This window comes from Giraffa tippelskirchi, chromosome 10 (assembly GCF_054371585.1).
Source record: "Giraffa tippelskirchi isolate mGirTip1 chromosome 10, T2T-mGirTip1v1.2.pri, whole genome shotgun sequence".
Classification (NCBI taxonomy): domain Eukaryota; kingdom Metazoa; phylum Chordata; class Mammalia; order Artiodactyla; family Giraffidae; genus Giraffa; species Giraffa tippelskirchi.
Window position 1 is genome coordinate 143148210 of NC_137284.1, and position 17400 is coordinate 143165609.

General features: G+C 45.4%; 1 protein-coding gene and 1 long non-coding RNA gene across 5 annotated transcripts in view; one reads left to right on the forward strand and one right to left on the reverse strand.

Annotated features, from left to right (window-relative positions):
* Positions 1-157: 157 nt before the first annotated feature.
* Positions 158-16556, reverse strand: LOC145523195 (uncharacterized). The gene is made up of 5 exons (XR_014066413.1): positions 16452-16556; positions 13201-13523; positions 5403-5485; positions 2870-3056; positions 158-2780 (listed from the first exon to the last, which is right to left on the reverse strand). It is a non-coding gene; the product is annotated as an uncharacterized LOC145523195 (long non-coding RNA).
* The window catches only part of LOC145523192 (uncharacterized), a 70655-nt gene continuing 58012 nt past the window's right edge, over positions 4758-17400 (forward strand). For 2 of the 4 annotated variants that reach the window (XM_081533017.1, XM_081533015.1), the window contains exons 1-2: positions 4758-4815; positions 4955-5050. The gene's annotated coding sequence lies outside the window, so the exon portion shown is untranslated. Of the gene's footprint in view, positions 4816-4954; positions 5133-17400 lie in introns of all 4 variants that reach the window. The other 2 variants (XM_081533016.1, XM_081533019.1) reach the window with 2 other exon arrangements.

The window sequence follows — 17400 nt, forward strand, 5'->3', positions numbered from 1 at the left end:
GTGGTGTGTAGGTGTTGTGTGGGCAGGTGATGATCCAGGGGCCTACAGGTGACCCCGTTTGCATTCATGACACCTCAGTTTCTGGACTGTCTAGACATGGTACCAAACCACTTTGATTCTCCCAAGCAAAATAGTAGTGTTTTTTCCATGATCATACTTTTGGCATTTGATTAATTTTTATTGAGATATACGTGACATATAACATTGTGTAAGTAAGTTTGAGGTGTACAACACGTTGAATTTTTTCCCCCCTTTGGTTTCACTGTGTCTTCATTGCTGTGTGGGCTTTCTCTAGTTGCGGTGAGTTGGGGCTACTCCTTGTTGCAGTACCTGGTCTTCTCATTGCAGTGGCTTCTCTTGTCGTGGAGCACAGGCTCAGTAGCTGTGACACACAGGCTTTGGTTAACCTCAGCATGTGGAATCTTCCCAGATCAGGGATCGAACCCATGTCCCTTGCATTGGCAAGTGGATCACCTAGTCACTGTACCACCAGGGAAGTCCTTCAACTTGTTGATTTGATATGCTTCTCTTTTGCAACATGACTGCCACCATAGCCTTGGTGAACGACTCCATTACATCATCGAATCATCGTTTCTTTTTTTGTGGTGAGAACGTTTAAGATCTGTGACCACTAGAAACTTTTATTTTTGTCTGCGCTGGGTCTTGGTTGTTGCACAAAGGCTTTCTCTAGTTGTGGCACATGGGCTTAGTGGCCCTGCTCCATGTGGGATCTTCCCAGACCAGGGATGGAACTGGTGTCTCCTGCTTCGCAGGCTGATTGTTAACCACCGGACCTCCAGGGAAGCTCTCCATGACCATTTGGAAAGGTCTGCCACGGACACCTTGATTTTGTCCAGTACCACGTTCTTACCTTCTCTGAAATTACAGACGTGTGGTGCGAAAGCCTATAGGACATTTATTTATTTTTTAAGAAGTTGTATTTATTTTTAACTGATTGATGATTGCTTTACAGTATTGGTTTGATTTCTGCCATACATCAACATGAATTAGCCATAGGTGTAGCTGATCTCACCCCATGGGTTTCCAAGCTGTGGAGGTGGTGCCCAAGGTGAATGGATGACTGGAGAGGACACCCCTTTGTTTTAATTAGAAATGCTTTTTTAAAAAATCTGTTAGAGGAAGTTGCTTGAAAAAGGAAAGGTGGCTCTATAACTTTCGAAAAACACTGGTCTTTCTAACATTCAGACTAGCTATTGGGTACTTTGTTCCAAGCTCGGTGCTAGGTGCTCTTCTTGTATTTATTGATTTAATGCTCGCAGCAGACTGTGAGGTCAGTATAGAAGTGCCCTCTCCAATGGAAATAGAATTTGAAAAACAAGTGTAATTCAAAATGTGCTAGTAGTCATGCTGAGAAAGTACATAGGAAATCAATTGTCATAATACTTTTATTTAACCCAATATATCTAAAATATTATCATTTCTATGTGTAATAAACACAAGTTTAAGAAGATATTTTATATTCCATTTTTATACCAAGTCTTTGAAAGCCAATGTATATTTCACATTTTTGGCACATTTCAATTCAGCTCAGTCACATTTCAAGTAACAGTTCACATGTGGCCAGTGGCTACTGCATTGGGCAGTGCAGGGCTGGAAGGTAAGATAACTGTGGTCACCATGATATACATTACATCCAAGAACTGATTTATCTTATAACTGAAAGTTTGTACCTTTTGACCACCTTCACCCATTACTCCCCTCTCCCCCAGCTCTGGTGACCACCAGTCTGTTTTCTGTTTCTGTGACTTTGATTTTTTTAGATTCCACATATAAGTGAGATCATATGGTATTTGTCATTCTTTGACATTTCATGCAGCTTTGTGCCCTCAAGGTCCACCCATGTTGTGGCAAGCGGCATGATTTCCTTCTTTTTAATGACGAAATAACAGTCCACTGTGTATATGCACACCACATTTTCTTTATCCATCTGTTTGTTGATTGACCCTTAGGTTGTTTGTATAGTTATTGTAAATAATGCTGCAGTGAGCATGGGGGTGCAGATATCTTTTTGAGACAGTGATTTCATTTCTTCAGATACATCCCCAGAAATAGGATTGCTGGATCATATGGTAGTTCTATTTTTAACATTTTGAGGAACCTCCAAACTGTTTTCTGTAGTGGCTGAACCACTTTTTATTTCCACCAACTCAGGCTACCTTTTCTCTACATCCTCATCAATACTTTTGATCACTTGTCTCTTTAATGATGACCATTGTATCAGATATTAAGTGATATCTCGTGGTTTTGATTTCCAGTTGCCTGACAGTTAGTGATGTTGAGCACCTTTTCATGGATCTGTTGGTCATTTGGACTTCTTTAGGAAAAGATCTATTTATTTCCTCTGCCCATTTTTTAACCAGGTTGTTTGTTTTTTCACTATTGAGTTGTATGGATTCTTTATATATTGTGGATATCAACCCCTTATCAGATACACTCTTTGCAAATACTGTCTCCAGTTCATTCTATAGATTACCTTTTCATTTTGTTGATGGTTTCCTTTGCTGTTCAGTGTACATCCTTTTTAAATCTGCAAAACTTGCCCAAAGGACCTGGCACAGACTGGATGCTCTGAAGTTGTCCATTGAATGTTTGTTGATTGATGTAGAAGCTGAAAAAGCTTCCACTCCTCCCATTGTCTTGCCAAGAGAACTTCCGTAAGCTAGGAGGTTGCTGAGGAGGGAAGATGGACAGGAACTGGCATGCCACTGGGAAACCAGACAGGAATCACGGTCTTGGCCTCCAGTCCTGGACTTTCCCATCTGCAGATGGGACGCATCAAATGATCACCTACTATCACTAGGATGAGGATTAGCTTTTGGATCTGAGCTGGGAACAAATGAGTTTATACCTCTTTTCGTTTTGTAAGATGATGAGCCAGGCCTTCTCTCCCACCACTTCGCCCAGCAGCAGGAGGTGAACGTGCACAGGTCCAGGAGCCTGACCGAAGTCTCGGGAAATCATGGCCCAACGCACTGCTTTTTTCTCTCTCCACGTGTGTCTTGTTCTTGCTGCCATTGCATGCACACAGGGTAAGCCTGGCAAGTGAATGCAAACATTGCCTTTTATAACAACACAGTAAACCCACAACAATGGAGTTTCCCAGAGCTATCGATTGTGTATAAAAAAACTTTTTTTGAGGAGGAGGGATATTTTACTAAAAACAACAGTGTTCAAGTGCATTTTCACGTCTGCATCTACTTGTGTGTCTCTTGTCAGCACCATTTTCCAACTTAGTGGTATCTACTGTTTACTGAATTATGACCAAACACCTTATTTTATTTCATTCAATTTTCACAATAATTCTATTCAGTGGATACTGTAATAGAGTCCATTTTACTCATGGAAAACTGAAGCTTAAAAAGGACAAATCACACAATATCTGCAAGGCAGATGCTTCCATATACTACCTACTTGGGGCTGAGCAAAACAAACACCGTTAAAGCAGCTTCTGTATGTTGGAAGCATGATTAGTAGATGGAGCACCGGGTGGGACCCACTAATAGTGATGGTTGTGTGTGTGTGTGTAGAAATTCTGTTCATTTTGAGGGCTTCTGACTCCAGCACAGAAGTGGCACAGTCTACCCACATATAGTTGTCATGTACTCATTCATTTATCTACTTTTAAAGCATCTCCTCTATGCCAGGCAACAGGTACAGGAAACCAAGTTAGACATGGACCCTGCCATCAAGAATCTTCATCCTAATGGGGGAAGTAGCTCCACAGAGATTTAGAGCATGTGATGTTAGATTTAATGATGGAAGAGACTATGGTAGGAAATGAGAGGGGAGGGTTGTCAAGGAAGGCTTCTTGGAGGGGTTGACACCTTAATTAAGATTTTAGGCATGCTGCTGCTGCTGCTGCTAAGTCACTCCAGTTGTGTCTGACTCTGTGCGAACCCACAGACGGCAGCCCACCAGGCTCTGCCGTCCCTGGGATTCTCCAGGCAAGAACACTGGAGTGGGTCGCCATTTCCTTCTCCAATGCATGAAAGTGAAAAGTGAAAATTAAGTCGCTCAGTTGTGTCTGACTCTTCGCAACCCCATGGACTGCAGCCTACCAGGCTCCTCTGTCCATGGGATTTTCCAGGCAAGTGTACTGGAGTTGGATTTAATTAGATTGTGGGAGAGGGTATAGTGAAGGATAAGACAACCTGAAAAATGGCACAAAGACGGAGAGATGACGGGATATGTACAAGGAAATAAAAGTGGTTTGGCCTTGTTGGAAGATCAAGGATGAGCAGTGGGAAGCAGGTTGGTGGGAAGGAGAGCCTTGTGTGTGACACCTGGAATGTACCCTCCTGGGAGGGAAGTGTCAGGGAGGGCCACCTTCAGGGAAGTAAGATGTTTGCTTTCTGTGGGTGGATTTGACAGAGTAGAGATCAGACAAGGAAGGAGCAGAGGCAAAGTTCTAGGATGAGATGGTAAGGATCTGAAACGGGGCAGGAGCCAGTGGTGAAGGAGAGGAAGGTGCAGGTTTGAGAAAGATTGTGGTGGCAAAGGGGACTTCCCTGGCAGTCCAGTGGTTAAGACTTCATGCTTTCAATGCAGAGGATGTGGGTTCAATCCCTGATTTGGGATCTAAAACCCCACATGCTGCACAGTGTAGCCCACAAATAGAAAATAAAATAAAAATACACTTTTAAAAAAAGATTGAGGAAGTAAAATCAGAAACACACAATGACTTCTCAGAGGAGGAGCTGAGTGAGGGAGCAGATGAGAAGTTCTGGGGTGACCCCAGTGAAACTGGGAACAGACAGATGCTGTGATTTTGATGTTGAACCTGCCGAGGCTGAGGTGTGTGCTGGGCGTCTCTGTTTCTTGGTTTATAGGGTGCTTGTTCGCTGCTGTGCCCTCCATGATGTGCTGCTGCTCTTTACCTGTAGCCCTGGGGGTGAGCTCTTACTCCCTGACTTGGGTGCTCTCGCTTCCCCAGGGTTCTCTGCTGAGGTCTGCAGCTGTGAGGATGGAAGAGGGTGTTCATCCTTCCTGGAGAGAAGTCACCTGTGTCTGGACTGGGATATGAGTGAAGGTAGATCTGCCATTGGAGGGAAATGGGGACACTGACTCCCCTCTTCTGGGTCCTCTCTCTTGGCCCTGGTGGGGATACTTAGGTAAGGTCCCCTCTTTAGCAGGTTGACTCCGCTCATCCTCCACATTCTGGCTGCAGAAGTGTCCCTCTCCCTGGGAAGCCCTGCCTGGCCTCCCTGACTACATTTTCTCTCCCGATTAAGCATGTCCAAGGCGCTGTGAACCTCTCCTTTGAATCGCATCCCAGCTGCACTGTTACTCTGTGATATTTTGATTCAGCCGATTAAATGGCAGACCGTGCACCTATGAAGGCAGGACAGTGTAGTGTTCACCCATCTTTGTATTTCTGGTACCTTCTGGCACATACTAGGTGCTCTAGGGCAGCCAGGCAATAGGGGTCTCAGTCAGAGTCCTGGCAGGAAACAGGTGGCACTTTCTAAAAAGGAATTGAAAAAGACGAGAATGAAGGAATTGTTTATAAAGGAGTAAAAGGATTAACAGAACAGTCCCAGGTGGGAGACCTGCCACGGTGGGAGGCTGTTATCCCTTGTCAGGGATTGAAATAGGTCACCCAAGAAAGTTTGAAGTCCTAAGTTCCAGGTTCTGTGAATGTGATCTTATTTGGAAATAGGGCCTTGGCAGATATAGTCAAGGGAAGATGAGGTCATTAGGGTGGGTTCTCATCCAGTCTGACTGGTGTCCTCATAAGAGGAGACTCACACAGACACGCCCAAGGAGAAGACAGCCACGTGGTGATGGAGACAGAGATTGGAATGATGTACCTATAAGCCAGGGGTGCCAAAGATTGTTGGTAACCACCAGAGGCTAGAAGACACAAGAAAGTTCCTCTACAAGTTTTGAGGAGGCATGGCCTCGCTAACAACTTGATTTCAGACTTCTAGCCTCCAGAACTGCGAGGCATTACATTTCTACTGTTTTTAGCCACCTAGTTTGTGAGACTTTGTTATAACATCCCTAGACAATTCATATACTCCTTCTGGGCCTGAAGGAACAAGAGGAGGATTTGAACTGTTTGCAGTGATCTTAGCAGAGGGACTGACCACCTGCCAGGAGCTGTGGCCCAGGTAGCAGAATTCAACTACTGCAAACCCTGGCCCAGCAGGGAGGGAACAGGGGAGTTACTGCCTTGATCTCGCACCTCTCCCACTTCCTAATTTCCTTCTCCTGCTCCCATTAGTGGAGAAGGCAATGGCACCCCACTCCAGTACTCTTGCCTGGAAAATCCCATGGATGGAGGAGCCTGGTAGGCTACAGTCCATGGGGTCGCTAAGAGTCGGACAACTGAGCAACTGAGCGACTTCACTTTCACTTTTCCCTTTCATGCACTGGAGAAGGAAATGGCAACCCACTCCAGTATTCTTGCCTGGAGAATCCCAGGGACGGGGGAGCCTGGTGGGCTGCCATCTATGGGGTCGCACAGAGTCGGACACGACTGAAGCGACTTAGCAGCAGCAGCAGCAGCAGCTGCCACTAGCCTAGCCCATCTGGCAGTCAGAGGGCAAGGGAGCTTGGTGATGTGGTCTGTGGAAGTCAGTCTCCCAGGCACAGGGCAAAGGGGTCAGGGGAGTGATCTGGAGGGTGAGTAGATTCTATAGAGGAAGTACATAAAAATAATGACTGCATGAATGAGTGGATGAATGAAGACGGAGACAGAACCGTAGGGTAGTTCTCATTTCCAGTTTGGGAGTGGACGATTTCGTGGCACTGTTCTGTTTCCGTCACGAGGAGAGAAGAGGAGTCATAGGATTCTCTCCGTTAGGACTTTGGGTGTAGCTTCCAGCCCTGCCCTCTGGCTCAGCACCCGGGTTCTGAGTCTTGTGAAGCCTCCCTCTTTGTTTGTGCAGCCAGCACCTTCAGGCTGGATGCTATTTTCAGGCTCTTAAGTGAGGTAATTTGGTAGGACAACAGAAACACAGCTGTAATTATGAAGTGCCAGCCTCCGAAGCAGAAACATTGTTGGCCCTCGAGGGATGCCAACTCGAGTGACTCAGTTGTACATGCAGGCTCCTGCCAGGCAGGCCAGGCTGGTCCCTCGGGGCCCCCAGCTACGTGCACCGGACGAGAGGAGCACTGGGCTGATTCAGCTCCCGTGTCCACGTGGGACCTCAGCGGCCAGGTGCTGCCAGCCAGAGCAGTGAGTGACACAGGGGCTTCAAGGTAGCCCACCAGTCGATGGGCCAGTTGAACCAAAGGGGCTAGACCTCTCCTCTGGTGTAAATACCGTCAAGACCAGGCTGTCCTGGCAGAGCTTGTGATGCCGGTTTCTGTGTCATGAGAACATCTGCCATGCGATGATCGGTTCAGCTTTGTGTAGACATGATGACTTGCATAATCTCCATTCTCCGTCAGGTAGCTTGACTTGCCCAGTCTGGGATCTTTGTCTTTCTCAGATCAAAAGTAACTAGTCATACCCTTTGCTTCTGGGATTGTTTGTTTGTTTGTTTAGAGTTGTTGTTGTTCAGTTGCTCAGTCGTTTCTGACTCTTCGTGACCCCATGGACTGCAGCACGCCTGGCTTCCCTGTCCTTCACTATCTCCTGGAGTTTGCTCAAACTTATGTCCATTGAGTCAGTGACACCATCCAACCATCTCATCCGCTGTCACCCCCTTCTCCTCCTGCCCTCAACCTTTCCCAGCGCCAGAAGGCAGGTTGCTAAAACAGGGCCACGGCATGAGTAGAGATTTGGATGGAAAAAATTCTCGGTGTTCCCATCCATCACCCAAGTTTTCTAGCTATGCTAAGAATGCTGTGAATTCGTCTCAGAATTATCCCAGATGACAAGCCCTCACTGGTGTCCGCCGTGTACAAGCCACTCGGGGGAAAACAGAAGCGGTGGCTCTGCCCTATGAGAGATTATTTTTCCCCCTTTTTAAAGCAAATTTTAGCACCAAACAGTTTCTGTAGAAGTTGAAGCTAAAGGGTGCCTCAGGGCACATGTTGAGACTCCTCATTTACTAAACAGATGTAAAGCAGGCAGGAGACTTGGAGAGGAGATGCAAAATGAATTCTTAGAGAAGCCTCTTTTGATGTGAAATGCTCTGGGGAGAAGGTGGTCTCATTTGCACAAGGAATCCCTGGGTACTCAGGGAGGGAAGGACTGGATATTAGACAGAATTTGCAAGGTTATGTTGCTTTAACAAATAATTGCAAACTTTCAGTGACTCCCAACAACAATAATACAAGTTTATTTCTCATTCATGTGACCTATGCATCCTGAGTTGGCCATGGCTTGACTTCTTGATATCTGGGGATCCTGGCTAGTGGAGCAGCTTCTATATGATGCACTCCTTGGCCATCATAGCAGAGGAAAAAAGGTTCAGGTAAACCACACTCTGGTTCTTACAGTTTCTGCTCCAAAGGGACACACGTCCCACATTTCAATTCCTCCCATATTTCAGTGGCTAAAACAAGTCATGGGGCAGTTCCTGAGTTCAGCAGGGCAGGGATGTATAATTCTCCCATAGGATGGAAAAATGGAATATTTGGTGAACATTAATACAATCTGTTGTATATATTTGTGTCTTCCTCCTGAGATTCAGAATTAGGGAGATGGGGTATAGCTCAGGGGCAGAGCATTTGACTGCAGAATTAGGGAGATCCACTGTGTTTGGCACCATGAGGCTCTAATCACAGCCAGTTGCAGGGATGGGCAACTGAATTCTCAAAGTGAGAGAGAGAGAGATCTGATGGGTCCTTCTGAGTGAGGCTGGAGACAAAGGGGTAACGGTTCTGGGTCCACGAGGTGGTTGCTGGATCCCATCCTGATTTAGTTCTCCAGTAGTAGCTGAGAAGCAGCTGAAAGAGTACTTGGGAGACAAGCTCAGAATTTTGGTGTTGCTTTCTTTTTTTACATATGTATTAATTTTTATTGGAGTAGAGTTGCTTTACAGTGTTGTGTTGGTTTCTACTGTACAGCAAAATGAATCAGTCATGCATATACATATTGCTGTTGTTCATTGTTTAGTTGCTAAGTCGTGTCTAACTCTGTGACCCCCTGGATCGCAACACACCGGGCTCCCCTGTCCTTCACCATCTCCAGGAGCTTGCTCAAATTCATGTCCATTGATTCAGTGATGCCATCCAACTATCTCATCCTCTGCTGCCCCCTTCTCCTTTTGCCTTCAGTCTCTCCCAGCTTTAGGGTCTTTTCCAATGAGTTGGCTCTTCATGTCAGGTGGCCAAAAAATTGGCACATCAGCTTCCAGCAGCAGTCCTTCCCATGAATACTCAGGGTTGATGTCCTTTAGGATGAATTTGTTAGATCTCCTTGCTGTCCAAAGGACTCTCAAGAGTCTTCTCCAGCACCACAGTTTGAAAGCATCAATTCTTTGGCCCTCAGCCTTCTTTATGGTCCAACTCTCGCATCTATACATGACTACTAGAAAAACCATAGCTTTAACTATATGGACCTTTGTTGGCAAAGTGATGTCTCTGCTTTTTAATATACATATATATTCTCTCTTTTTTGGATTTCCTTCCCATTTAGGTCACCACAGGGCATTGAGTACAGATTCCTGATGGTGTGGTTTCCTTTTCTTCATAGTTTTATAGAGAAGCCATTGACATACATCACAGTATAAGTTTAAGGTGTACAGCATAATTGACATATATATTGTGAACTGATTACCACAATTAGTTAATATTCATCATCCCATATAGATACAATAAAAAGAAAAAAAAGAAAAAATATTCTTCTTGTGATGGGAACTCTTAGAAGCTACTCCCTTACCAACTTTTCCATATATCATAGAGCAGTGTTAACTGTAGTCATCATGTTGTACATTACATGTTTAGTATTTATTTGTTTTATAACTGAAATTTTGTATCTTCTGATCACACTCCTCCAAATCTTCCTCCCTCTGGTGTAGTTTCTTGACTGAGCCTAGTCCAGGGGTGGGTTCCAAGAGGCACTTTGCTTATTTTAACTCTACAATCATGGAAATAAAACTCTTCCCCAGCCACTAGGCTGCCACTGATGTTAGCAGAGCTGCTGCTGCTGCTGCTAAGTCGCTTCAGTCGTGTCCGACTCTGTGCGACCCCATAGACGGCAGCCCACCGGGCTCCGCCGTCCCTGGGATTCTCCAGGCAAGAACACTGGAGTGGGTCGCCATTTCCTTCTCCAATGCATGAAAGTGAAAAGTGAAAATTAAGTCGCTCAGTTGTGTCTGACTCTTCGCAACCCCATGGACTGTAGCCTACCAGGCTCCTCCATCCATGGGATTCTCCAGGCAAGATTACTGGAGTGGGGTGCCATTGCCTTCTCCGGTTAGCAGAGCTAGAGTGGACTAAATAAGATTTGACCTGTGCCAACTTTCCCAAGGCTTCTCATTTCCTTTGCATTTTCTCTTCCTCTATCTCCTACCTACATACTAATAAGAACTCAGATGTTTTTGGATATATAGAGAAAAGGAGTTGGAGCTTTGGAAAATATAAACTGGATTTCCAGCTACTACCACCTGAGGCCTGGTTGAGGTTTGCTATTCGGACTACAGAGTGTAAAGAGGGACATCTCAGTTACATGAAAATGTATAAGTCACAATTCCTCCAAGAATTATGACCAGAGGCAAGGCATATAATTTAGAACAAAACTCACAATCAAGGCAATTTTTGGTAAGCAGGTGTTAAACGTGAGAGACAGATAACTCTTCAGTGTGTTAATCCGCTGAGGTGTTTGGAATGTTTGTTACAGCTAGGCGAGTGTGTGTGTGTGTGTGTGTGTGTGTGTGTGTGTGTGTGTGTGTGTGTGTGTGTGTGTGTGTGTGTGTGTTCTGGGGAGGTAGGCATGAAAGATTCAGAAGGAATTTCTCAGAATGGAAAGTTCTCTGGGGTGGGCATCTTGGCTGCTCTGTGACTAGATTCCACAGAAGGAGGACAGTGCTGAAATTTTATGGAGGAAGTGGTTAGTGTGTCTGAGTTAAATCCCATCTTCTCCCCTGAACTCTCGCTTGGGAGGGATCTGATGAATGGGTGTGAAGTTACAGTATGAAGCTGTAATTTACAGTAAGTGGCCCAGCGGCTCAGCCTGTCATTGTTGGAGCCAGTGGGTGGCCAGGCTGGAACCCCCAGAGAAGTAGCCATAGAAGAGGCTAGTCTCCGGATCCAGCAGGCTTCATGAAGAGAGGTAGCTATGCAGGGAATTTCCTGCCTGCGCAATCCTTCATGCCAGTAACCACAGCTTAGCAAATCCACCTCCTGGCTACAAAAAAAACCTCACAAGCTCTTTTGCGTTTGTCCTTAAAATCCAAACCCAGTTCAGGGCTGTTCATTTCTGAATCAGATTTTAGTAAAACAAAAACAAAATCCCTGACACCTAGTTTATTTCATCAACTGTCAAAATGGAAGAAACTCATCTTCTTTTTCTTCTTTTTAAAGAAATTCTGGGGTCGGGGAGAATTTGTTCTTGAAAGATTAAGAAGTGGGTGGAGGGCGAGGAGAGGTTAGAAAAATGCTTCGGATTTTGGATGGCGCTGTCAAGAGCTGGTGCCTGCCAGGGGCTGGAATGGGACTGACGGGTGGGTTGAGGCTGTCGGCAGCTGATTATACTCAGTGTCGTCATTTTAAGAGAAGCAGGGAGACCCGTCCAGGGAAAGGAACAAGAAGTTCAAGTAACAGACAGGCACCACCCCTGCCTGTTGTGAGGTTGAGAGAGATGTGAGCTGTGACCCCATGAAGCACTCATTAGGACCCCAGGGAACAGTCTCCCTATCTTCAACTTATCTGACTCAGTTCATTTCAGTCACTCAGTTGTGTCCAACTCTTTGCGACCCCATGGATTGCAGCATGCCAGGCTTCCCTGTCCATCACCAACTCCCAGAGCTTGATCAAACTCATGTCCATCGAATCGGTGATGCCAGCCAACCATTTCCCTTCTCCAGGGGATCTTCCCAACCCAGGGATCGAACCCAGGTCTCCTGCATTTCAGATGGATTCTTTACCAGCTGAGCCACAAGGGAAGCCCAAGAATACTGGAGTGGGTAGCCTCTCCCTTTCCCAGCGGATCTTGTTGACCCAGGAATCGAACTGGGGTCACCTGCATTGCAGGCAAGTTCTTTACCAACTGAGCTATCAGGGAAGCCCTATCTTAGAAAAGCCAAGTGGGTGGAATGTGGGAGGTGTGTGTCTCGATTTGAAGGAGCTGGGAAAACAGTGATGGATTAGGTCAGCTGGTGCAGATGAGGTGTTTCTGGGGTACACATAGGGGTACTTGGAGGGATAGACTGCTTAAAGGGGAAATGGGAGGTCTGAAAGGCTCAAGTAAAGGCTGTTTAGCAACGACATCTACGCCTGATTGTCCTCTTCCTTTCCTTAGTAGAGAAAATGGAACTCATTAGGAAAAGGAAGAGGAGAGAGGAAGTGTGGTGTGGAACAAAGGAGAGGTTAAGGGCTGAGAGAGAAGACCAAGAGGGAATGAGGTGGGATTTGTGTCCCCAGCTCCCATCGTTCCCTGTGTTCTGTTCTGTCCCAGGAAATGTGTGAGGACAAGAGGACTTCACTGGTGGGTGCTCAGGCTGGATGTTAGACAGCACAGTAGTAATCATTCAGGCCATTAAGAGTTCACGTCTTTGCGGGTTCAGACAGTATTTGTTGAATAAATCTTAAGGCAGAGTGATTATTTTTTATGTGTATCATCCAAATGATCGTTCCCAAACTTTTATCATCTTTCTTTCTTTTTGTGTTTTGGCCGCTCCGCTTGGCTTGCAGGATCTTAGATCTTGACCAGTGATTAAACCCTGGGCCCACGACAGGGAGAGTGCTGCGTCCTAACCACTGCACTGCCAGGGAACTCCCCACCAGTCTCTTCTGTGCATGGCCCCAAAAGACCCTTTCTGTGGTTAAATGGATGCCTGACTTTGTGCTGGAGTTTCAGTGTGCACTGCATTTAGACTCACAAGGTATGGTGTGGACATGTTTACAGCCAGTGTTAGACAAACAGCAGAAGGAAGAAGAATGAGTGATGGGAATTCATGGAAGGAACTGGCAGCTCCATTTGCCAGAAATGTTTCAGAGACCTGGTCCACAGTCCCACTGTGAGCCTGGTTCTTTCCCACACACCTCAAGGGAGAAGCTACTGTAGTTTTCCACGGAGGACAGGAGAGCTGGCTGGAGTTGACACATTTATTTACATCTTACCATGGTGGCTGGCGTCGCTCAAGTTGCTTCCAGTGGGTAGAACAGAAGAGCATGTTTCCTTTGTGAATATACATCATTTGATGACAGGAAATGGAATGGGTGTGTTTCTTCTACTTGAATAACACCCGTTGTCTTTGTTGGTGCAGGAGTTACAACTCCGTGCAGAAGCAACCGCTGTCTGCTCTGCAGTTCAGAGAAAACATTGTCATAATATAGGAACTTGATAGCAGCTCTTAATTGGAGAAGAGGTTGAATTAGAGGACGGCAGGGATGAAGGGACCATCAAGGTCAGCTGGCACCTCTTTTCTCTCACATGCTGTGACCTGTGGAGGGTAACTTTTGTTCAAGTTCATTTCAGTGGAGAATTGAAATAGGCACATGACACTAATTTTTAAAAAAATCACCTGACCGTAAACTGAAAACAATGCAAATATCCATCAACAGGAGAATGGATAAACAAAATGTGGTATGTTCGTAGAATAGAATGCCATCCCAAAATAAAAAGACCACATTACTGATACATCATGGATAAACCTAAAAAATATTATTATATTGAGCAAAAGAATATGAGGTTGATAAGAGGTTGAAGAATAGGCAAAACTATACTATGGTGATAGAAGTAAAAAAAAAAGTGGTTGCCTGTTGTGGTGAGGGTGGCTATTGACTGGAACAAGGCATGAAAGAACTTTCTGGAATGATGGAAATGTTTTCTATCTTTATCCAGATGCAGGCTGCATGGGTGTGTGTCTGTCACTGAGCTGTATACTGAAGAGTTATACATTTTACTGAATGTAAATCATACCAGAAAGAAAAAAAAACCCATACCAAAATCCAAACAATGAACAATACAGAATGGGAAATATGTGGTTAACTGACTAAGGAACATAGTTGATAAGCTTGATGAAGAAAACTGAACAGTAAATAAAACTAATAGAAGTCCACTTCCCTAGCAGTATAAGTAACTTGGACCTGTTACTTAATGTCTCTGAATTTTAGTTTTTCTTCCGTTAAAGAAAGAGGGGGCTCATTTGTTCGTTGCACACAGTCTGCCACGTCAGATGGCACTGGTTTAGCCGGAGGAGGACACAGACTCCAATTGCAGACCTGAGGCTATGCTGCCAGTGCAGGGAGCGCAGTCACACAGAAACCAGTTAGCTGCCAAAGTCAGCCCTACCCTATCTTCCTCTCCTGCTTTTCTGGTTACAGCCAGCACTGCAGGAGCTGTGAAAAGACCTGTGTTTAGGGCCCGACGGGAGCCTCTCTCTTTCCTCCCAGAGCCTTGCTTCTCCTGTGATCCAGAGCCGCTCTTGTCCTCCAGCCCAACAGCCCTGAAAGGCTCTTTCTGTTTGGGGAATGCATTTGAAGCCAGGGAGGCAGGGAGAGAGACAGAAAGAGAGAGAATGAATCTGAGGGCACTTGCCTCACACCCAGTCCCAGCGCCTAAAATAAGTGGCCAAGAATCCCAGTCTGTCTTCCCTGCAGGGAGACAGATGACCAAGGTCTTCCTTCAGGTAGTTCCAAAGACCCATACAGAGGGACTGATGCCTCCCCTCCCCAGTCCAGCACCCCAGGCCACTGAGCTGGCTTTGAGTGGGGTGCCTCCTATCTCTTCACTGCCTCGGAGCCCCCCAGAAGTGGGGACAAGTGGGGGTGTATAATTTGGACCTGGTCACCAGAGTAGCATCTGGGTAATTTTCCATCCTGCTTCGTTTACTCAAGCCTTTCCTCCTGATGTAGGGAGGCAGACAGGTTGTGTCTCTTGTTTGCTGATGGGAAAACTAAGCTCCTAGATAAAGACCTCCTAGTGGAGGTTCTGGGCAGAGGTCACACTCGCCCTCCTCAATTTATACTCAGGATCCACACAGGAAGCCAGCTTATCATCTTGACTGGGAGCAGAATCAACAGACCTTAGTCTAGACATTCTTCTCACAGGAGCAGAGTTCAGTGAAAGCACAAATATTGACCCTGTGAAAACCATAGATTCTTAGGCAGGAAAGAAAATGGAGATCAGAGACCCCAGGGCTGTTTTACAGATGAGGAAACATAAGCTGCGAAGTAACTGGCTCAGGGGCAAAGGCCAATCAATGATAGAACCAGGAAAAGAACATAAGTGGCCATGTGGACTCAAATTCCTGAGCCAACTAGATAGAACTGATCATAGCATATTTGTCCCTGTAGACCAGGCTTCTCAACCATGGCACTACTCACATTTTGGCCTGGATACTTCCTTGTTTTGGGGCACTGTTCTGTACATTGTAGGATGTTTAGCAGTATTTCTGGCTTCTACCAACTAAATGCTAGTAGCACCCCTCAACCCAGTTGTGATCAACGAAAATGCCCCAGACACTGCTAGATGTCTTCTGGAGGATGGGATTGTCCATGGTTGAGAAGCTAAAAGATGCTTGCTCCTTGGAAGAAAAGCTATGACAAACCTAGACAGTGTATTAAAAAGCAGAGACATCACTTTGCTGACAAAGGTCCATAGAGTCAAAGCTATGTTTTTCTGGTAGTCATGTACAGATGAGACAGTTGGATCATAAAGAAAGCTGAGCATTGAAGAATTGATGCTTTTGAACTGTGGTGTTGGGGAAGACTCTTGAGAGTCCCTTGGACTGCAACGAGATCCAACCAGTCCATCCTAAAGGAAATCAACCTTGAATAATCATTGGAAGGACTGATGCTGAACCTGAAGCTCCGATACTTTGGCCACCTGATGCGAAGAACCAACTCGTTGGAAAAGACCCTGATGCTGGGAAAGATTGAAGGCAGGAGGAGAAGGGGATGACAGAGGATGAGATAGTTGGATGGTATCACCGACTCAGTGGACATGAGATTGAGCAAACTCTGGGAGATAGTGAAGGACAGGGAAGCCTGGCGTGCTGCAGTCCGTGGGGTCACAAAGAATTGGACACAACTTAGCAACTGAACAACAGTGAGAAGCAGTGCCCGTGCTGTCAATTCAACATGCAAAGATGCACTGTGGTCCACTTACTTTTTTGTAAAGCTGTTTGGGTATTAGTGTGTAAGTTCTTTGAGGGCACAGACAGGGTCTGATTCACCTTGATGTTTCCTGTGTCTTGAGACAGTACCTGGCAGGTGACAGACAGGCAATCAAGGGTTTTGAATGAGTGAATGAACCAACTCCCTGGGAGACCCTGCAATGTAAACTCCCACTCCCTGGATATCTTGTATTATGTTAAGCATCAGCCAGGCAGAGGGAAGAGGAGGGGCAGGAGAGTGATCTGCATGACCTTCCATCAGCGGGAAGTGGGACCTCCTGTTCATCATCTGCTTTGTCATCCGCAGTCCTGGCCCCACAGAAGTGTCTTCTCCTTGAGCTCCTTTCCTTTTGCTCCAGGCTTAATTATGTGGCTTCTTTTCATTCTTGCAAAACAATAGAAATGGATACTGTATCATAGAGACTTTTCTCACTGAGGGTTAAGCCAGAATTCTGGAATGTTAAGCCCGAGATTCTCACATTTGGAAGCCAGAAGTCCCTAAATACTATGGAGTCATGAAATTCTGACATTGGGAAAATTCATGTGTAAAGTTTAAGAGGAAACATTCCTACCACAAAATCCTCTCCTACTGTTTCTCTTAATCCCAGAAATTTTCACCAGTGTTGTGTTTGGGCAAGTGACTGGACTCTTGTGTGTCTGTCTTCCAAACAATTAAGTGCTTGAGAGGGTAGAGTTCTCTTTGGTAAGATGGAAAAAAAAAAAGCTTTCAGAAGACCTTATATTCAAAGTTATAAAGTATAAATTCCAGTCATTTTTAACAGTCACTGGATTCTTGTGACTGGAACTTTATGTTTTATGGTTTACTTTGGGCAGAATAAAAATGGAAGTAACAGAAAAAACAAGCTGTGGGTTACATGGCTCTTATAGGGGAATTAATTAAAAAAGACTGACCTTTCCAAAGATTTTACTGGGAAATTAATTCAAATGGACAAATTGACTTGAATGTAAATGGTGAAAGAGGACACAAACAGAAATAAGGACAAAAAGGGAAATAAAGAAGTGGCAGTGAAAGGGAAGAATGATTTTGTTAGAATGATTGGGTGCTATTGGCCTAAGATGATTTTAAAGGTGGATTTTACCAAGCTGCTGAAGTGCATCCAGGACCATAGAACCCTCATGTCTGGCCACATGCTGTTAGCATTTTTATGATAGCTCTTCAGCCTAAATTTTATCAGGGATA